This window comes from Hyla sarda, chromosome 4 (assembly GCF_029499605.1).
Source record: "Hyla sarda isolate aHylSar1 chromosome 4, aHylSar1.hap1, whole genome shotgun sequence".
NCBI lineage: Eukaryota > Metazoa > Chordata > Amphibia > Anura > Hylidae > Hyla > Hyla sarda.
The window spans coordinates 259,072,979-259,095,835 of record NC_079192.1 but is presented as its reverse complement, the minus strand read 5'-3'; the positions used below and the strand labels follow the sequence as shown (position 1 = coordinate 259,095,835).

Sequence of the window (22,857 nt, the reverse complement as noted above, 5' to 3'; positions counted from 1 at the left end):
TTGCACTTTCGTTTTTTCTTCCTTACCTTTTAAAAATCATAACCCTTTCAATTTTCCACCTAAAAATCCATATTATGGCTTATTTTTTGTGTCGCCAATTCTACTTTGCAGTGACATTAGTCATTTTACCCAAAAATTCACGGCAAAACAGTTAAAAAAAATCATTGTGCGACAAAATCGAAGAAAAAAACGCCATTTTGTAAATTTTGGGGACTTCCGTTTCTACGCAATGCATATTTCAGTAAAAATGACACCTTATCATTATTCTGTAGGTCCATATGGTTAAAATGATACCCTACTTATATAGGTTTGATTTTGTCGTACTTCTGGAAAAAATCATAACTACATGCAGGAAAAATTATACGTTTAAAAATGTCATCTTTTGACCACTATAACTTTTTATTTTTCCACGTACAGGGCGGTATGAGGACTCATTATTTGCGCCGTGATCTGAAGTCTTTATTGGTATGATTTTTGTTTTGATCGGACTTTTTGATCACTTTTTATTCATTTTTTAATGGTATAAAAAGTGACCAAAAATAAGCTTTTTTGGACTTAGGAATTTTTTTGCGCGTACACCGTTGACCGTGCTGTTTAATTAATTATATATTTTTATAGTTCGGACATTTACGCACGCGGCGATACCACATATGTTTATTTTATTTTTTTATTTACACTGTTTTATTTTTTTATGGGAAAAGGGGGGTGATTCAAACTTTTATTAGGGAAGGGGTTAAATGACCTTTATTAACACTTTTTTTAAACTTTTTTTTGCAGTGTTATAGCTCCCATAGGGACCTATAACACTGCACACACTGATCTCTCATGCTGATCACTGGCATGTATTAAAACGCCTGTGATCAGTCTTATCGGCGCTTGACTGCTCATGCCTGGATCTCAGGCACGGAGCAGTCATTCGTTGATCATCGGACATTGGGGAGGCAGGTAAGGGCCCTCCTGGTGTCCTGTAAGCTGTTCGGGACACCGCGATTTCACCGCGGCGGTCCCAAACAGCCCGACTGAGCAGCGGGATACTTTCACTTTCACTTCAGACGCGGCGGTCAGCTTTGATCGCCGCGTCTGAAGGGTTAATACAGGGCATCACCGTGATCGGTGATGTCCTGTATTAGCCGCGGGTCCCGGCCGTTGCTAGCTGCCAGGACCGACCCGATATGACGCGGGGACACCACGTGACCCCGCGGCATATTGCGGGAGCCGGCAGAGGACGTAAATATACGTCCTGCGTCGTTAAAGGGGTACTCCGGTGGAAAATCTTAAAAAAAATTAATCCTTTCACTACTTATTAGCTGCTGAATACTACAGAGGAAATTATTTTCTTTTTGGAACACAGTGCTCTCTGCTGACATCACGAGCACAGTGCTCTCTGGCGACATCATGACCACAGTGCTCTCTGCTGACATCTCTGTCCATTTTAAGAACTGTCCAGAGTAGGAGAAAATCCCCATAGTAAACATATGCTGTTCTGGACAGTTCCTAAAATAGACAGAGATGTCAGCAGAGAGCACTGTGCTCGGGATTCAGCAGAGAGCACTGTGTTCCAAAAAGAAAATAATTTCCTCTGTAGTATTCAGCAGCTAATAAGTACTGGAAGGATTAAGATTTTTTAATAGAAGTAATTTACAAATCTGGTTAACTTTCTGGCACCAGTTGATTTAAAAAAAAACAAAAAAAAAACAGAGTACCCCTTTGGAGGAAGAAGACAGCATGAAGTAAGGTGTGTATGTGGTTTCACTATTATGCTTTTTACACCATGTCTTATATTTCAGTCACCTCCAAAGCTTCACTCCCAATTCTGCAGTTACACCATATCTTATCATCCTGTCACCTTCAGAACTGCACTCACTATTCTGCTATTACACCATGTCTTAACCTCCTGTCACCTCCAAAGCTGCACTCACTATTCTGCATTTACACCATGCCTTATCCTACAGTCACCTCCAGAGCTGCAGCCATTATTCTGCTGTTATAGCATGCCTTATACTCCAGTCACGTCCAGAGCTACAGCCACTATTCTGCTGTTACATCATGCCTTATCCTCCAGAGCTGCGCTCTTTATTCTGCTGTTGCACTATGCCTTATCCAAAAGTCACTTCCATAGCTGCAGCCCTAATGCATCATACTATAGTCACATCCAGAGCTACACTAACTATTCTGCTGTTACATCATGCCTTATCCTCCAGAGCTGCTCTCTTTATTCTGCTGTTGCACTATGCCTTATCCAAAAGTCACTTCCATAGCTGCAGCCCTAATGCATCATACTATAGTCACATCCAGAGCTACACTTACTATTCTGCTGTTACATCATGCCTTTTCCTCTAGAGCTGCTTTCTTTATTCTGCTGTTGCACTATGCCTTATCCAAAAGTCACTTCCATAGCTGCAGCCCTAATGCATCATACCATAGTCACATCCAGAGTAGTGTTGCTCTCGAATATTCGCAATGCGAATTTTATTCGCGAATATCGCATATTCGCGAATTTGCGAATATTCGTGAATAAAACACTATATATTCATAATTATGAATATTCTTTTTTTTTTTTTTTCCACAGTACACATCACAGTGATCATCCCTCTCTGCTTCCAGCTTGTGTGGTGTAAAGAAGGCTCTAATACTACTGTGTCAGACTGGCGTGCGAATTTTCGCATATGCTAATTTTTGTATATGCAAATTTTCGCATACGCCAATTTTCACATATGCGAAAATAAAACGCGAATATTATGAATATGCGAATTTAGCGAATGTATGATGAATATTCATCCATATATTCGTGAAATATCGCGAATTCGAATATGGCCTATGCCGCTCAACACTAATCCAGAGCTACACTTACTATTCTGCTCTTACATCATGCCTTATAATCCAGTCACCTCCAGAGCTGCAGCCACTACTTTTCTGTTACATCATACTGTATCCTCCAGTCACCTTATCCCACAGTCACTTCCAGAGCTGCAGACCCAATACATTATCCTACCGTCACATCCAGAGCTACGCTTACTATTTTACTGTTACATCATGCCTTATTCTCCAGTCACCTCCAGAGCTGCAGCCACTAATTTGTTGTAACATCTTGCTGTATCCTCATGTCACCTTCAGAGCTGCAGCCACTATTCTGCTCTTACACCATGCCTTACCTCCAGAGCAGTCAGTATTCTGCCAGTACATCATGTATCCTCCAGTATCTTCCAGTCATCTTCAAACCTGCAGTCACTATTCCTATTCTGCTGTTACAGCATGCCTTATCCTCCAGTCACCTTCAAAACTGCACTCACTATTCCTATTCTGCTGTTACAGCATGCCTTATCCTCCAGTCACCTTCAAAGCTGCAGTCACTATTCCTATTCTGCTGTTACAGCATGCTTTATCCTCCAGTCACCTTCAAAGCTGCAGTCACTATTCTGCTGTTATATCATGTGTTATCCTCCAGTCACCTCCAAAGCCTTCTTCTCTAGTGTCCGCCCCTGGCTGCGCTGACTCCGCCTTCCCTGTTAATCTAAGTCAGTGAGCCAGTGCCCACATTGCGACTTCCTTCTGGATGTCAAATACCGGAGCAATGCTTCTATCCCAATGGGAATGTGGTGGCCACATTCCTGTCACTGTGGGATCACAATGTTTACAGGCTGCCTAAGAGTGACACAGTACTCTTACCCTTATCAGACTGTACAGGTATTGTATGTGGGTGTCTATAAAGGGTGGGCACACGGGGGCCCCATAATATTGTATTGCCCGGGAGCCCTATGAGATGTCAGTCAACCCCTGACTCCGAGAACATGTCATTTATAAGTCACTGCTGGTATCTACTGCTATATGTTTACTATATGGGGGATTATTAGTTTGTATATAATGTGTTTTATTCAGTAAGAAGTATGGCTGTATTATTTAGTTACCATGTGATGGTGATGATATCTACTGCTATATGTTTACTATATGGGGGATTATTAGTTTGTATATAATGTGTTTTATTCAGTAAGAAGTATGGCTGTATTATTTAGTTACCATGTGATGGTGATGATATCTACTGCTATATGTTTACTATATGGGGGATTATTAGTTTGTATATAATGTGTTTTATTCAGTAAGAAGCATGGCTGTATTATTTAGTTACCATGTGATGGTGATGATATCTACTGCTATATGGTCACTATATGGGGGATTATTAGTTTGTATATAATGTGTTTTATTCAGTAAGAAGTATGGCTGTATTATTTAGTTACCATGTGATGGTGATGATATCTACTGCTATATGTTTACTATATGGGGGATTATTAGTTTGTATATAATGTGTTTTATTCAGTAAGAAGCATGGCTGTATTATTTAGTTACCATGTGATGGTGATGATATCTACTGCTATATGGTCACTATATGAGGGGGCTGGCCCAGGTCCTATACTTTTTTCTGGGGTCCATAAGACTTTAGTTCCCCCCCCCCCCCCCCCCCATTGCGCATGCGGCGGTACCACTTTTTTTTATTACATTACTTTATTAAAAAAAATAGGAAAAGGGGGGTGATTCAAACTTTTATTGGGAGGGGGGGGGGCTTATTCACATGTAGTCTGTTTTTTTTAACACTTTTTACTTTTTATTTTAGCCCTCAAAGGGGGCTATACTATGCAATCTTCTGATTGCATACATTGATCACTGCTATGCCATAGCATAGCACTGATCAGTGTTATCGGCGCTCTGCTTCTCCAGTCTGCTGAGCCAGGCATGGAGCAGTAGATCGCTGATCAGACGGCCAGGAGGCAGGTGAGTACCCTCCTGTCATCTAGTAAGCGTTTCTGTCGCGATTGTCCGAATCTGCTCCACTGATCTGCCGAGATAGTTTTGCGATCAACTTTGATGGCAGCATCTAAAGGGATAATGCCAGGCATCGGCCTGATCGGCAGAACCCGGCATTAGCCGTGGTTCCTGGATGCCTGTAGCAACCAGGACCCACAGGCTTTAACCAGTTCTCCACTCGTGAGAACGGTTTAAACTCTGTTAGCGGGACTCAGGAAGTATACGTACGCCCTGAGTCCTTAAGTAACAGTAAGTCAGGGCGTACCTGTATGCCCTGTGTCCTTAAGGGGTTAAAAATGCAGGGTTTTTCCGTTTTTGCACTTTCGTTTTTTCCTCATCCCCTTCTAAACATCATAATGCTTAAAATTTTCCACATGCAGACCCATATGAGGGCTTTTTTGTTGCGCCACCAATTGTACTTTGATGTCATTATAATCATTTTACCACAAAGTTTACGGCGAAAGCAGAAGAAAAATATTTGTGGGGCAAAATTGAAAAAAAAAAGCCATTTTGTAATTTTTGGAGGCTTTTGATTCTATGCAGTGAACTTTTTGGTAAAAATTACACCATATATTTATTCTGTAGGTTCATATGGTTACAAGGATACCTAATTTGTATAGGTTTAATTTTATTTTACTACTTAAAAAAAAATTATAATTACACCAAAATTTGTATGTATAAAATTGTCATCTTCTGACCCCTATAACTTTTTTATTTTTCCATATACAGGGATGTATGAGGGCTCATTTTTTGCGCTGTGATCTGAAGTTTTTATCAGTACCATTTTTGTTTTGATGGGGTACAAAGTGACAAAAAATGTACATTATATTTTTATAGTTTGAACATTTACGCACGTGGCGATATCACATATGTTTATTTTTATTATGTTTACATATTTTTTATATGGAATTTGGGAAAAGGGGGTGATTCAAATTTTTAAAAAGGAAGGGGTTAACGTGTGTTTTTTTTTTACTTTTTATTCAAATTTTGGGAGGAATCAGTAGATTCCTCATACAGATCAATGTGGGTCCATAGAACACATTGATCTGTGTGCTCTGTGCTTGATTGATAAAGCCTGGACCTGCAAGGCTTAACAATTCTCAGAGCGGCAGCCAGCACAGGAACAGAGGTAAGCCCCCTGGCTACATCAGCAGTCAATCACCGCCACGCGATCTCACTGCAGGGGGGGGGGGGGCTGTGTACCATAGAAAACTGCAAACAAAAATGTTTGTATGTACATTGAAATATAGTAAAAATATCAAAAATAAAATAAAATGATTTGTCCCAGTGATTCATGTGTAAAGTATTTGTGGAAAAAGAAAACTACCATGAGAAGAGAATGAAAAACAAACTGTGACAGACATGGCTCACTTCCCAATAACTGATATCATAGACTCTAACATTGTACAGAAATTTGTGTGCAACCCTGTTGCAATTCTTTCTCTTGGCTCAAACAGAAAACAGGGCAAGGCAGCATAAAAATCCCATTGTGCAGTTATATTTGCTACATAACAAAAATAAAACTTTAAAAAGGAAACAATACAGCACCTGGTAAAGCAGCAGAAAGAAGGCTATCCCTGTAATGTCCTATAAGGCATGATATCTTACAATGTTAGGAGTCACAAATAAGTCCAGCAGCTCTTGCTACTCATTGGTTGCTATTATTCACACCCCTGTTCATTGTTTCCATTAAAGTGCTAACCTATTATTAAGGGAATGACCTCTACAGCAGTTATTCACATTGAACTAGTCTGTTTAAAGTATTTTCCAAGCTACTGCATACCTTTTATCATGGTTATAGAAAAGAATGTGTATTCCTGCACAACGTACATACTGCATGTGAATGGCAAGCTAGAAACCTCCATGTACTCAGAACTACAAGGCAAAGCTGATTCAATCAATTCATTCTCTACCTGCTGGTCACTGAAAGGGTTTCGGTCTATATGGTCCCCACACCATGTAGATATGTTACTTATTAGGGCTTTATGCACATAGCAATAAGTATAGACCTCTGAATAGCAGCCCATAGAATGCCTACTGATCCATATTATAGATACACCAGAATTCTGCAAACTTTTTACAGGATCATTTCAAATGTTCAATCAAAAACCTGGAACATTTGTATCAGTTTGCATTGGATCAGTTTACATCAGTTTATATCAGTTTTTTTATTTGGCTTTTTTTGGGCAGCTGACATGCTCTGACAAGTCACATGATCTGGTCTAACTTTCTGTTTTTTGACAACTTCTGAGCATGCTTAGTTTGGCAGTCGTACCCAGAAGGTCAAAAAGACAGAGGTAAATGGATGTAAACAGAAAACCCTCCTGTCACATCCCTCACCATAGACTTTCAATTTAAATTTTTAACATATTATAGAGTTTTGTTTGTAGTTGGTTCTTATGGCGGGAAAAATTGCCACATTTTTGTTGTATTATCAAAAACTAACTGCAGACATAACTGAAGGAAATTGAGATTAACTGATCACAAAAATTTACATCAATAAGATTACTTTATGTAAATTATTCTGTTGCTTACCGAATGTAATGAACAGAAGGCAGAAATATTGACGTGAAACTAGGCTTACAACTTATTTAGATTGTGTACCTGCAGTAGCTATAAACCAGGGACCGCAGACATCAGTACAAAGTCTGCAACATCAAAGAAAATATAGTCACAGCATTTAGATCAAGCATAAATGGCAAAATGGAAATGAGTGCATGTTTCTGTATATATTGTACCTGTTCTCAATGTGCAATACCTTCAAGCTGGTTTTTTTTCTGCTGGATATTTGTGAAAATATTTAATGTGCCAAAAGTTCAGTACAACAGTCATTCAGTAGCTTAGATAACTGTTATACGTTTGATTTTTAAAATTTTTTTTTTTTAGCTGTAGGTATTGATGCTGAAGAGTAGTGTTGCTCACAAATATTCACAATGCGAATTTTATTCGCGAATATAGCACTATATGCTATATGCAAAATTCCACGTATGCTAATTTTTGAATATGCTAATTTTCACTTATGCGAATTTCCGCTTATGCAAATTTTCGCATATGCTAATTTTCGCATATGTGAAAATAAAATGCGAATATTACGAATATGTGAATTTAGCAAATATATGACGAATATTCATCCATATATTCGCTAAATATCGCAAATTCGAATATGGCCTATGCCGCTCAACACTACTGAAGAGAACCGGTCACACTAAATATGGGTTGTAGAGCAGAAGGCATGTAAATCATTGCTGATGCTGGGCATGCACAGTGATTTGTGTGCACCCCCAGGTCTCCCCTGTGTAGGACTTTAGCCTCTACCATGGGCTATAGTTTCTGTTTGGGGACATAGTCTATTCTTTCATTATGTTATGTGAAAATTTGAATTAGATTTGAACAAGACAGTTTGAACTAAACTAACAGTTGACACCACATACTGACAACCTAGTTTCTAAGGGTGCATTCACACCACGTTTTGTACATACGGGTGCCCGGATCCGGCGGGGGGAGGGGAAAACCGGGCGCTCCCGTACCCCCGCCGGAGTCAAACGGTGGCTGCGGTCGGCTCAGTTTTGACCCGTATGCGGTTTTGGACTGGACCTAAAACTGTAGTATACTACGGTTTTAGGTTCGGTCAGGAAACTGCATACGGGTCAAAACTGAGCCGACCGGAGTCACCGTTTGACTTCGGTCGGATCATTAAAGTAAATGGAGTCACGGGCTGATCTGGCCGGGGTACGGGAGCGCCCGTAATGCCCCTCCACCCTCCACCCTAAAACGTACTTTGTTAAAGATGAAAACAAGTACACTCCAAAATGTGAATAAGATGGTTGGCTGATCAAAATAATGTGTATAGCCAACTTTGGGTTCTGTTTATATAATGTTTGTGATATGTGTTCATTAGATACAAAGGGGGAAATTTAGGACATATAGCTTAGTAGATTACATATTTTAATACAAGGGGATCCCAAAGAAAAGAATGCATGTAGTATAGTATACTCTCTAAAGGCTGTATTACACAGCCCACCCCGCCTAGCCCCATTTGCTGAGCCTATTAGAAGGCAAGGTATCAAGTAGGCAGGGCTGCAGAATCGATCACTGAATTGAGGGGAGGACCTTTACTTCTGTAATACACCAGTCACACATGCCCTATTACACAGGGTACACAGATATGTGGCCGACGAGCAATGATTTTTACATGTCAAAAGCATGTGACCAGCTATTCTAAGTGCTTGCTCATTTCTCAGCTGTTTGCTGGTCCTATATTACAGGCTGATCATTGGCCTGTTTTGCTGATAATCACCTTGTGTAATAGGACCCTTATGGTGAGAGTCAATGGAAGACATGTACAGCTCTGTGTATACAGATGCATATGTGTGTGGCATACATGGGGAGCCTACACTTTAAATCGGTACATGTATGCTCCAGATGAGAGAGCATGCCTAATAAATACAGAATAGGAGAGTTCACAACTCTGCATTTCATTCTTTATTAATTTGTGTATAAAATAACGTGTCAATATTTGTCAAATAGAAGAAATATGGTTCTGCATTTGACATTAAACAGTCATATTCTGTTATAATTATGAAATAACATAATTACACCCATTTACTATTGTTGCACATACCATCTGAAAAACTGCAAGTGATATATATCAGTATCTAGAGCCGTGTCTGTATAATAATCACAACAAAATATTTAGGAAAATGAGGCGAGCTGGCGTTCTGTGCGATGCAATCTGGTTGTGTTCCTTCATTTGCATGCTGTCTGAAAGCTGTATTTCATTATACTACATAAGGGTATGATTAACCAAGCAAAACTGTGCCATACTTCCCACTAATGTACTACATTCATTACAGCTGCATTACCAGATTCTGGATATGTCTCATGCAGTTCTCAACCTCTGAACAGCAGTTTTGATGATACCATATGGTCACATATTTTCTTGTATATTGCATAAGCAGAACATGCGGTACGTTGAGCACTAAAGGTTTTTTTTTTTTTTTTACTGTTTACACACGGACTAAATCAGGCATACACTACAGCTCGCCTAAGATTCATTTAAGGTTGTTGTCATCGTATAAAGGGAAACTGAAGATCAGAAACATTTGCTTGAAGATTGTTAGAGATATAAATGAATGGTTTATTCACATCTACAGGCAGCCATACAGTGTATGGGTTCTCAGTCACCCAGTCTGAGGTTTTTACTCACACCTAGTGCGTGTAGACATAGCAGAGTGAGACTGTGTGTACACTACTCCACGTCACAATGACACATTTATTCCTCTCCACTGGCAGCAGGGAAGACATTCACCGCCCCCTGAAATGTAGGACACTGAAACATTTCACAGCAGAGTCAAGGCAGACTACATACCTATAAGGCAAGTTGCGAAAGAACACTAAAGACACCAGCAACCTGAATAACCTGTAGCACAATAGGTCTGGCAAGAACTATTACCTTACACATGACTACTTGCATATATGTTGTATAGAAGTAAGTAGACTGGTAAAGGCAGGATGTTAAATCAGAACACAAAGCACTTGACAACAAGAAAAAAATAAGGTCAATCGGGTTACCTGGGTAATGGTGGAATTCCTACTCACGTCTCGCTTTTTTAACCTTTTTTTAGAAGTATGAATGGATACACTAGTGTGTTTCACTGATGTTTGAATTGTTTTAGTGGGAGGAGTAGGCTGACAATGATCTTACTGCTCTGAAGGGTTGGGAGGGGTTAAGAGCGGTTTGAGCTGGTCCTGCAGATACTGGCTCACTCTCTGGATCTCTTAGCAGTATTCTCACATATGCTTAAGGCAACCCAGCCCTAATCCTTTCTCATATGTAACGTACTAATGTAGTCATCGGAAATAAGATATCTGCAACGTGTGAGAGAAGAAAAGCATGTCAAACACTTGCAACCAAAACTATTTACACATCATTTTATTTATTATTATTATTATTAATAATAATAATAATAATAATAATAATGTTGTTGTTGTTAATCATAATAATATTGCACTTTAGTTTTTTCCCTCTCTCCTTCTAAAAATCATAACATTTTCAATTTTGCGCCGCTTACAGACCCATATAAGGGCTCGTTTTTTTGCATCAACAATTGTACTTTGTGATGACATCACTTATTTTATAACATAATCTGCTGCAAAACAAAAAATGCCATTTTGTAAATTTTGAGGGCTCCCATTTGTATACAGTGCACTTTTCAGTAAAAATGACACCTTATCTTTATTTTGTTGGTCTATACCATTACAAGTAGAGATGAGCAAACTTACAGTGATTCGATTCAAACTTCTCGGCTCAGCAGTTGCTGACTTTATCCTGCATAAATTAGTTCAGCTTTCAGGTGCTCCGGTGGGTTGGACGCTGCATTAATTGTGGGTCTTAGATGCTGATAGCAGTCAGGACCTACCATGTATGAAGCACGCTTAGCTTCAAACAGTATGCTTCAAACAGTGGTAACAGGACGCTACCAGGACGCAAGGGCATATCCATACTCCCTGTGTCCTTAACAGGTTAATATTTTTGTTGTTGTTATAAACATTATATATAGAGCTGTATAAAGAATACATTGTTTTTAAACCCTGCCCACTGTAAAACTTTTAAACTAGTTTTTCCATACTTCACAAACTGCTCTGGAAATATTCCAAGCACTGGCTTCACTGATTCTTTTTTCTATATATCCCTGTTGAAACTATACACAAGCCATGATATTTGCTCTTTGTTTCACAAATCACTCCTCATATAAGAGCAGACTGTATGTGTATATAGACTAATATTCCTCAGTATTTAAAGCAGTACTGCAGTCTTAGACACATCTGCAGGATAGGGGATAACTGTCTAATCATGGAGGGTCCGACCGATGGGACCCCCACGATCTCCTGTCGTTGACCTCACTAAGTTCGATGAAACGCCCCTCCATGCAACTCTATGCACGAACATGCACGAATGCTGCCTCTTCGCCTCTCCCATAGAGATACATGGCCGACATGCCTCCTACACGAGGGAGCTGTGGCAGAGCCGGGGCCCCGTATAGGAGATCACGGGGGGTCCCAGTGGTTAGACCCTCAATGATCAGACACTTATCCGCTATCCTGCAGATCTCCTTTAAGGCTTCTTTCTCAACAGTATGCAAGAAAATATGCCTATACTTATGATCTATTACCACATATGTTAACAAAGGAGTCAGCAGCTAATGGAAATCTTACAAAAGCTTTGAAAATATTGTAATTTTATATTTATTTTTTCATTAATTGAAAACATCCCATAAATAAGATTCTAAAGGCTCATTCACACAAAATAATTTTTGCCCAGAGATATTCTGGGTGAAGATTCAGTCTGGGCTAGGACCACTCCCTTAACCCCTTAAGGACGCAGCCCTTTTTCACCTTAAGGACTGAGCCCTTTTTCACAATTATGACCACCGTCACTTTACAAATTAATAACGCAAAAACGCTTTTACCGAATATTCTGATTCTGAGATTGTTTTTTCGTGACATATTCTACTTTATTTTGGTGGTAAATTTTCGGCGTTAATTGCATCCTTTTTTGGTGAAAAATCCCAAAATTTCATGAAAATTTTGAAAATTTTCCATTTTTCTAACTTTGAAGCTCTCTAATTGTAAGGAAAATGGATATTCCAAATAAATTTTATTTTTCTTCACAAACACAATATGTCCGCTTTATGTTGGCATCATAAAATGGACATACTTTTGCTTTTTGAAAAAATTAGAGGGCTTCAAAGTAGAGCGGCAATTTTCAAAAATGTCATGAAAATTGCTAAATCTGAAGGGACAGATGTTACAGAACTACAACTACCAGCATGCCTGGGCAGTCGAGGCATGCTGAGAGTTGTAGTTTGGCAACATCTGGAGGGCTACTGTTTGGCCACCACTATAACAGTGGACTCCAAACTGTGACCCTCCAGATGTTGCAAAACTACAACTCCCAGCATGCCCAGACAGCCTTTGGCTCTCTGGGCATGCTGGGAGTTGCAGTTTGGCCCCCCTAGTAGTTGCCACAGTAAAGATCGATTTACTTTCACTTTCAATTCCCCCCCCCCCCCCACTGTCGATTCCCTACCTGATCCTGCAGGCTCCAGCGAAGATCCCAGGTCCCCAGGCATCTTCTCCTGCAGGTACGGCCTCCATCTTCTTTCCAGAGCCCCTCGACATCCAGGGGCGGGCAGAATGGGGGGTTGCCATGGCAACCCCCTGTCCTGCGCTGCCATTGGTTAGAACTCCGTTCTGACTAATGCCAGGGGATAGGATTAGATCGCAGCTTTGCGACCTCACTCCTATCCTTTAGGCTGATCGGGGCTGTTGCTGACAACTCCGATCAGCCCTATTTTCTGGGTGATCGGATCACCAGAGACCCGATCAGCCCGGAATTGGAGAAAATCGCATGTCTGAATTGACATGCGATTTTCTCCGATCGCCGACATGGGGGGGTCTCAGGACCCCCCTGGGCGATGTGCCAGGGTGCCTGCTGAATGATTTCAGCAGGCGTCCGGCTCCGGTCCCCAACCGGCTAGCGGTGGGGACCGGATTTCCCACGGGCGTATGGATACGCCCTCGGTCCTTAAGGACTCGGAATGAAGGGCGTATCCATACGCCCTGTGTCCTGAAGAGGTTAATAGATGGCAATATGTTTAAATGCAGATTCCACCAATAGAATAAACATGTCCTGGGATGAAGATTTTTAGCAGAGTAAATGATGCAGCAGAATCCCATTGAGAACAATGGAAGGCTGCTGTGCCGTATTTTCCAAGCAGAATAGGAAAATCCATAGTGTGAATGGGTCCTAAAGAAAAAACAAGGAAACAGCTTGTCATGAAAATTAACTTTGACATGCGATAGCTAGTTATGGCCAGGTGAAGCACGCAGCAGTGCGTTTTACTTCCTAACTGGCCGCCCATTCCAACTGATGTTCTCTATAATGGAACATATAAGACTATAATGGAACACATCAACAGATCAGACAGACAGACAGATAGTGAAGCATGCTGGCATGTGCTTCACTTGTCTGTGACTAGCAATTGAAGGGGGTCTCAATCTTAACTGTTGACATGTTGGTGGGATGTGTCAAACGTTAATTTTCTTGACAGTAACACTTTAATTACCCAAGTGATTGGATAATAACAGCCAACAACCACTGAATATTGAGTAATGCTTGCTCCATATTTTAATGCTCACCAAATCACTGTGAACAGGCCTGCTGGTGGTTACTAAGGAGTTGAATACACAGCTCAAAAAAAAATAAAGGGAACACTAAGATAACACATGCTAGATCTGAATGAATGAACTAATCGTATGAAATACTTTTGTCTTTACATAGTTGAATGTGCTGACAACAAAATCACAAAAAAATATCAATGGAAATCAAATTTATCAACCCATGGAGGTCAGGATATGGAGTCACATTCAAAATCACAGAGGAAAACCAACGCTACAGGCTGATCCAACTTTCATGTAATGTCCTTAAAACAAGTCAAAATGAGGCTCAGTAGTGTGTGTGGCCTCCACGTGCCCGTATGACCTCCCTACAATGCCTGGGCATGCTCCTGATGAGGTGGTGGATGGTCTCCTGAGGGATGTCCTCCCAGAGCTGGACTAAAGCATCCGCCAACTCCTGGACAGTCTGTGCTGCAATGTGGCACTGGTGGATGGAGCGAGACATGATGTCCCAGATGTGCTCAATCATACCGTGTCCATTTTAGGACATTGTCAATCGTCAGCCATACCTCCGTCCGGCAAAACAGCATCCCGCCTCCTCCCTCGGACCAATCTCCATCAGGTGTAAGCCGCAACTCCCTCCTTCCTCATCCTAAAGTCTCTCATCCAAAACTCTGTCATCCCTCAGACGAAAAACCTTCCTGTCGTGTAGCAGAGCCGAGTCAGTGTCGGCTCTCTGCTATACGGGTTCTCCTGTACATGCTATTCAATGTCGGCTCTGCTATACAGTGCTGTGCAGCGTCATTCTGAGGGAGAATCTTCTGAGGCATGACGGTGTTTTGGATGAGGGACTTTTGGATGAGGGAGTTGTGGCAGAAGGATGACAGCGATTGGTCTGAGGGAGTAGGCTGTTTCACCTGACTGAGGACGGAGTTGCGGCTGATGACTGATAGCGATTGGTCTGAGGGAGGACGCTGTTTCTCATGATGGAGGACGGAGTTGTGGCTGACGACTGACGGCTGTCACGATGCCGGCTGGCAGGTAGTGGATCCTCTGTGTCAGAGAGGGATTGGCGAGGACCGCGCTAGTGGACCGGTTCTAAGTCACTACTGGTTTTCACCAGAGCCCGCCGCAAAGCGGGATGGTCTTGCTGCGGCGGTAGTGACCAGGTCGTATCCACTAGCAACGGCTCACCTCTCTGACTGCTGATGACAGGCGCGGTACAAGGGAGTAGGCAGAAGCAAGGTCGGACGTAGCAGAAGGTCGGGGGCAGGCGGCAAGGATCGTAGTCAGGGGCAACGGCAGGAGGTCAGGAACACGGACTAGGAACAGACAAGGGAACGCTTTCACTAGGCACAAGTGCAACAAGATCCGGCAAGGGAGTGCAGGGGAAGTGAGGTGATATAGGGAAGTGCACAGGTGGGAGCCAATTAAGCTAATTGGGAAGATTGGGCCAGGCACCATCATTGGTGCACTGGCCCTTTAAATCGCAGAGACCCGGCGCGCGCGCGCCCTAGGGAGCGGGGCCGCGCGCGCCGGGACAGGACCGAGGGAGAGCGAGTCAGGTACGGGGGCCGGGGTGCGCATCGCGAGCGGGCGCTATCCGCATCGCGAATCGCATCCCGGCTGAAGGCGGGACCACAGCGCACCCGGTCAGTGGATCTGACCGGGGCGCTGCAACAACGAAGATGAGGCGAGCGCTCCGGGGAGGAACGGGGACCCGGAGCGCTCGGCGTAACAGTACCCCCCCCCTTGGGTCTCCCCCTCTTCTTGGGGCCAAAGAACCTGAGGAAAAAAAACTCAATTTTTCCGTGATGAGGTCCGATGCAAATTAGGAGGGGTTCTGTGTGGAAACGTACGAGACAGTCCAATCTTTTATTGAAAAAACAATAGATGTAGAGGGGTCTGGCGAGACTGGTCACAGGAACGTAGAACCTGTTGATGAGAGAGGCCAAAAAAAATTTTCCTGCAGATCCGGAATCCAAGAAGAGCATAGTAGAGAAGGAGAAGGTAGAGGCAGATATCCGCACAGGCACAGTAAGGCGTGGAGAAGCAGAGTTGACATCAAGAACTGTGTCACCTTTGTGCGGAGTCAGCGTACGTCTTTCCAGGCGGGGAGGACGGATAGGACAATCCTTCAGGAAGTGTTCGGTACCGGCATAGTACAGGCAAAGATTCTCCATGCGGCGTCGTGTCCTCTCTTGAGGTGTCAAGCAAGACCGGTCAACTTGCATAGCCTCCGCGGCGGGAAGCACAGGAACAGATTGCAGAGGACCAGAGGAGAGAGGAGCCGGAGAGAAAAAACGCTTCGTGCGAACAAAGTCCATATCCAGGCGGAGCTCCAGACGCCATCCGGAAGAACGCATGTCAATGCGAGTGGCTAGATGAATGAGTTCATGTAGGTCAGCAGGAGTCTCTCGTGCGGCCAGAACATCTTTAATGTTGCTGGATAGGCCTTTTTTAAAGGTCGCGCAGAGAACCTCACTATTCCAGGACAACTCGTAAGCAAGAGCACGGAACTGAATGGCGTACTCGCCAACGGAAGAAACACCCTGGGCCAGGTTCAGCAGGGCAATCTCGGCTGAAGAAGCTCGGGCAGGTTCCTCAAAGACACTTCGAATTTCCGAGAAGAAGGAGTGTACAGAGGCAGTGACGGGGTCATTGCGGTCCCAGAGCGGTGCGGCCCATGACAGGGCTTTTCCAGACAGAAGGCAGAACACGAAAGCCACCTTAGACCTTTCAGTAGGAAACTGGTCCGACATCATCTCCAAGTGCTGGGAACATTGCGAAAGAAAGCCACGGCAATACTTAGAGTCCCCATTAAATTTGTCCGGCAAGGACAGGCGGAGGCTAGGAGTGGCCACTCGCTGCGGAGGAGGTGCAGGAGCTGGCGGAGGAGAAGATTGCTGGAGAAGTTGCGACTGAAGTTGGTGCGAAATGGTGGACATTTCCGACAGCTGACGGGTTAGAAGGGCGATCTGTCGGGCTTGCTGGGCGGCCACCGTGGTGAGGTCAGCGACAACTGGCAGAGGAACTTCAGCGGGATCCATGGCCGGATCTACTATCACGATGCCGGCTGGCAGGTAGTGGATCCTCTGTGTCAGAGAGGGATTGGCGAGGACCGCGCTAGTGGACCGGTTCTAAGTCACTACTGGTTTTCACCAGAGCCCGCCGCAAAGCGGGATGGTCTTGCTGCGGCGGTAGTGACCAGGTCGTATCCACTAGCAACGGCTCACCTCTCTGACTGCTGATGACAGGCGCGGTACAAGGGAGTAGGCAGAAGCAAGGTCGGACGTAGCAGAAGGTCGGGGGCAGGCGGCAAGGATCGTAGTCAGGGGCAACGGCAGGAGGTCAGGAACACGGACTAGGAACAGACAAGGGAACGCTTTCACTAGGCACAAGTGCAACAAGATCCGGCAAGGGAGTGCAGGGGAAGTGAGGTGATATAGGGAAGTGCACAGGTGGGAGCCAATTAAGCTAATTGGGAAGATTGGGCCAGGCACCATCATTGGTGCACTGGCCCTTTAAATCGCAGAGACCCGGCGCGCGCGCGCCCTAGGGAGCGGGGCCGCGCGCGCCGGGACAGGACCGAGGGAGAGCGAGTCAGGTACGGGGGCCGGGGTGCGCATCGCGAGCGGGCGCTATCCGCATCGCGAATCGCATCCCGGCTGAAGGCGGGACCGCAGCGCACCCGGTCAGTGGATCTGACCGGGGCGCTGCAACAACGAAGATGAGGCGAGCGCTCCGGGGAGGAACGGGGACCCGGAGCGCTCGGCGTAACAACGGCAATTGCTCTAAAGGAGGGGGGAGGACGCCATTTCACCTGACGGAGGACGGAGTTATGTTTGATGCCTGATGATGTCCTAAAATGGACACCGTACAATCGGATTCAGGTCTGGAGAACTGGCGGGCCAGTCCATAGCATCAATGCCTTCCTCTTGCAGGAACTGCTGACACACTCCAGCCACATGAGGTCTAGCATTGTCTTGCAATAGGAGGAACCCAGGGCCAACTGCACCAGCATATGGTCTCACAAGGGGTCTGAGGATCACATCTTGGTACCTAATGGTAGTCAGGCTACCTCTGGCAAGCACATGGAGGGCTGTGCGGCCCCCAAGGAAATGCGACCCCACACCATTACTGACCCACCGCCAAATTGGTCATGCTGGAGGATGTTGCAGGCAGCAGAACATTCTCCACAGTGTCTCCACACTCTGTCACGTCTGTTACATGTGCTCAGTGTGAACCAGCATTCATCTGTGAAGAGCACAGGGCACCAGTGGCAAATTTGCCAATCTTGGTGTTCCCTGGCAAATGTAAATGTCCTGCATGTTGTTGGGCTGTAAGCACAACCCCCACCTGTGGATGTGGGGCTCTCATACCACCCTCATGGAGTCTGTTTCTGACCGTCTGAGTGGACACATGCACATTTGTGGACTGCTGGAGGTCATTTTGCAGGGCTCTGGCAGTGCTCCTCCTGCTCCTCCTTGCACAAAGGCTGAGGTAGCGGTCCTGCTGCTGGGTTGTTGCCCTCCTACAGCCTCCTCCACGTCTCCTGATTTACTGGCCTGTCTCCTGGTAGAGCCTCCATGCTCTGGACACTACGCTGACAGACACAACAAACCTTCTTGCCACAGCTCACATTGATGTGCCATCCTGGATGAGCTGCACTACCTGAGCCACTTGTTTGGGTTGTAGACTATGTCTCATGCTACCACTAGAGAGAAAGCACTGCCAGCATTCAAAAGTGACCAAAATATCAGCCAGGAAGCATAGGAACTGAGAAGTTGTCTGTGGTCACCATCTGCAGAATCACTCCTTTATTGAAGGTGTCTTGCTAATTGCCTATAATTTCCACCTGTTGTCTGTTCCAATTGCACAACAGCATGTGAAATTGATTGTCAATCAGTGTTGCTTCCTGAGTGGACAGTGTGATTTCCCAGAAGTGTGATTGACTTGGAGTTAGATTGTGTTGTTTAAGTTTTCCCTTTATTTTTTTGATGAGTGTATAAAAACACCCACAAGCTCTTGTTCATCCCATAGAAGTAAATCATCTCAGTACTTTCCTTATGTATAATAAGTTTACAAGGAAACCCCATCAGTTCTGCCAAGACATCCACCATGTTTTTGCATAGGAGGGCAAAGAATTTACCAATGGTTTTACATATCAATCTACACACCAGACCACACAAGCCACGCCAGCTGGATATGAGGATCCAAGGACCTTTGAAGTTAAATAAAATGTCAGAATCCGGGGATACTTAATTATAAGATCATCAAATATTTTTTTCTAATTAATGACCAATAAATGACTGTCCTTAAAGGGGTACTCCAGTGGCCAGCATTCGGAACTAAATGTTCCGAACACTGTTTTCAATGTCATGAGGGGGTCGGTCACACCCCTCATGACATCATGGCCACGTCCCCTCAATGCAAGTCTATGGGAGGGTCTGTGACAGTCATCACACCCCTTCACATTTGCACAGAGGGGGCATGGCTGTGATGACACGAAGGGTGTGGCCGACCCCCACAGCAAGAAAACAGTGTTCCGAACATTTAGTTCCGAGCGCTGGCCGGTTGAGAAACCCTTTAAAAGCCTTATATATCATGCTACACAATTGCAGTAATTCAAAGGCAATAATTTTAATGCAATTCTGATAGGAATAGTTTTAATTTCCTTTCCCACCAATGTTGTAAAGATTTGAATCTGTAAGCACAATGACAGGAGGGGAAAGCTAATGCACTTCAGATCATTTTTTTCTGTAAAACTCCCTCAATGGTCTGTAATGTGTCCATTTTTGCCTCACTGTTGAATTCTGCTCAACAAGTATTGCAAGAACTGGCATCATTGATCCTTCTTTCCTATTTGTCTTGTAATGTAAAACTATGTAAGAGCTATTATTTGTCCTCTATTTTATAAGGCAGCCCTTATACGAGAGCAGATACATTTATGTATATAGATTATCATCCCTCAGTATTTTATAACATAATAGGTCTCTTTGCAAGCATTATGCAAGGAAATGTGCACAAACCTATGATCTATCCAGATGACTTTATACTTTAAGTATTAAGAATGTTCACAAGACCATCAATGTTCTGCATTGAATCATTAACATGAGTGCAGCATTGTCTATGTAGCTGTCATACAAAATAAAAAACTATACAGCAAAAGTCAGTGTTTATTATATATTTTTGTCCAATTCAACTGGAAAATGTGTTGTCTCCAAACAAAATGCTCACCACTTAATAAACATCATTTCCTGACTGTAAATACAGCAGCATCTGCTTTTTTATTCCTCCTCAGGTATTGCAAGAAAAGAAAACACTTTGCAAAGCAACCATATGTTTACAGCTTTCTTTTACATCTGTTCAAAGTAAGCTTCTTTCTCTAAAATAGAGACAGAGAGAAAAAGAAACAAAAAAGAAGAAAATAATAAGAAACATTTCCTTTATATAAATATATAAAGCACATGACCTAGTTTAAATACTTATTTAACCGCTTGTGGACCTAGAACCATCTTAAAAGTCCAGCCAGTCCACAGATGACTCAAGAAGCGGCCATGACAATTCCCGCGGCAGTCTCTGCAATCACTGTAGTCTTAGCAAATCAGCTCCACAGTATGTGGCAGGGTGCCTCATTTTTCCTGTTACTTGGGCATAAATTGTAATAGCTACAGTGGCTATTAAATATAAATATTTAATTTAAATATAATACACAAATAAAAAAATACACAAAAACGGACAAAGCCTGTTAGGCAAAACGTGTCGGAGGTGTGGTGAGTTACTGGGATAGAGGGGATATTGCACCCTTTGTAAAGTTTGTATGGGCTGATTTTGAGCCCTTTTCTCTGTTACTCTTTATCTATATTTTTGTATTTGTTGTGCCACCTGGATGGGACTTGTAACCTTTATTGCTCATACATATTTTTCACCATATTCCACTGTAGCTATTGCAATTTTGCCCGTATAAGCATTATTATATTTATTGTTTTATATAAGGTACTTGCCCCTTTCTTATCTTATCCAGAAATTTTTTGTCTGGGGGGCCTTCCCCCCCCCCCCTCCCCACACACCACTGTTTCTGTCTATGCCTTTTGCATTTTAATGTGTTTGAATTAATTACCTACGAAATAAAGTACAAAATGTTAATTATATGGTCCCTTTGTGTGGTTTTTGTCTTTCATAGGGTATTTTATTTCTGTATTACATCTGCTAAGCCTGGGCAAAAAAAAAAAAGCCACACAGCTGAGAGGTTGCTGCTCCATCTGCAACAGGAAGTTTCACACTGGCTCTCTGCTCATAATTTGAGATTGGGAAACATGGTCGCTGATACAGTAGGGAAAAAAGTTTTTAGTCAGCCACCAATTGTGCAGGTTCTCCCACTTAAAAAGATGAGAGAGGCCAGTAATTTTCATCACCTAAAATCACATTGTCTGATTTTTTAATAATTTATATGCAAATTATGGTAGAAAATAAGTATTTGGTCAATAACCAAAGTTCATCTCAATACGTTGTTATATACCATTTGCTGACAATGAAAGAGGTCAAACATTTTCTGTAAGTCCTCACAAGGTTTTCACACACTGTTGCTGGTATTTTGGCCCATTCCTCCATGCAGATCTCCTCTAGAGCAGTGATGTTTTGGGGCTGTCACTGAGCAACATGGACTTTCAACTCCCTCCAAAGGTTTTCTATGGGGTTGAGACTGGCTAGTCCATTACAGGACCTTGAAATGCTTCTTACAAAGCCACTCCTTCATTGCCCGGGCGGTGTTTTTGGGATCATTGTCATGCTGAAAGACCCAGCCACGTTTCATCTTCAATGCCCTTGCTGATGGAATGAGGTTTTCACTCAAAATCTCATGATTCCTTAACATGGATCATTCGTCCTGGTCCCTTAGCAGAAAAACAGCCCCAAAGCATGATGTTTCTACCCCCATGCTTCACAGTAGGAATGGTATTCTTTGGATGCAACTCAGCATTCTTTCTACCCCAAACACAAGTTGAGTTTCTACCAAAAAGTTCTACTTTGGTTTCATCTTACCATATGACATTCTCCCAATCCTCTCCTGCATCATCCAAATGCTCTCTAGCAAACTTCAGATGGACCCGGACATGTATTGGCTTAAGCGGGGGGGGGGGGGGGGGGGGGCACGTCTGGCATTGCATGATTTGAGTCCCTGGCGGTGTAGTGTGTTACTGATGGTAACCTTTGTTACTTTATATAATAGATATGCATACGGCACTGTGTGTATGGAGAATTAGTGCAGTCTCTCCGGGCAACGCTCGCACTGATAGTGCTGTGGTGACAGTGGTGCTCTGGCTAGTAAGAAGCGTTCATGTATATCCAACAAAGTAAAAGACGAAATGATAGCCGGTACTCACCAGTCTTCTTATATTCTTCTTTATTATACTCACATATAAGATGGGTAGGGAACAGATGTGAGGGGGTTACATAGACAACAAAGCTCCGTTTCGTGCAGCATGTGCACTTCGTCTGGATGAAGTGCACCTGCTGCACGAAACGGAGCTTTGTTGTCTATGTAACCCCCTCACGTCTGTTCCCTACCCACCCTATATGTGAGTATAATAAAGAAGAATATAAGAAGACTGGTGAGTGCCGGCTATCATTTCGTCTTTTACTTTGTTGGATATACCTTTGTTACTTTGGTCCCAGCTCTCTGCAGGTCATTCACTAGATCCCCCCATGTAGTTCTGGGATTTTTGCTCACCATTCTTGTGATCATTTTGACACCACAGGGTAAGATCTTGCGTGGAGACCCAGATTGAGGGAGATTATCAGTGGTCTTGTATGTCTTCCATTTTCTAATTATTGCTCCCACAGTTGATTTCTTCACTCCAAGCTGATTGCCTATTGCAG

At 43.3% G+C, this 22,857-nt stretch overlaps 1 protein-coding gene across 2 annotated transcripts in view; it reads right to left on the bottom strand.

The window, feature by feature from the left end:
- The window catches only part of SLC16A7 (solute carrier family 16 member 7), a 73,748-nt gene extending 63,265 nt beyond the window's left edge, over positions 1-10,483 (bottom strand). Inside the window, exon 1 of one of the 2 annotated variants that reach the window (XM_056574026.1) lies at positions 10,369-10,483. The gene's annotated coding sequence lies outside the window, so the exon portion shown is untranslated. Of the gene's footprint in view, positions 1-6,345; positions 6,372-10,368 lie in introns of those variants that run through there. The other variant, XM_056574027.1, reaches the window with a different exon arrangement.
- Between the last annotated feature and the right edge of the window lie 12,374 nt (positions 10,484-22,857).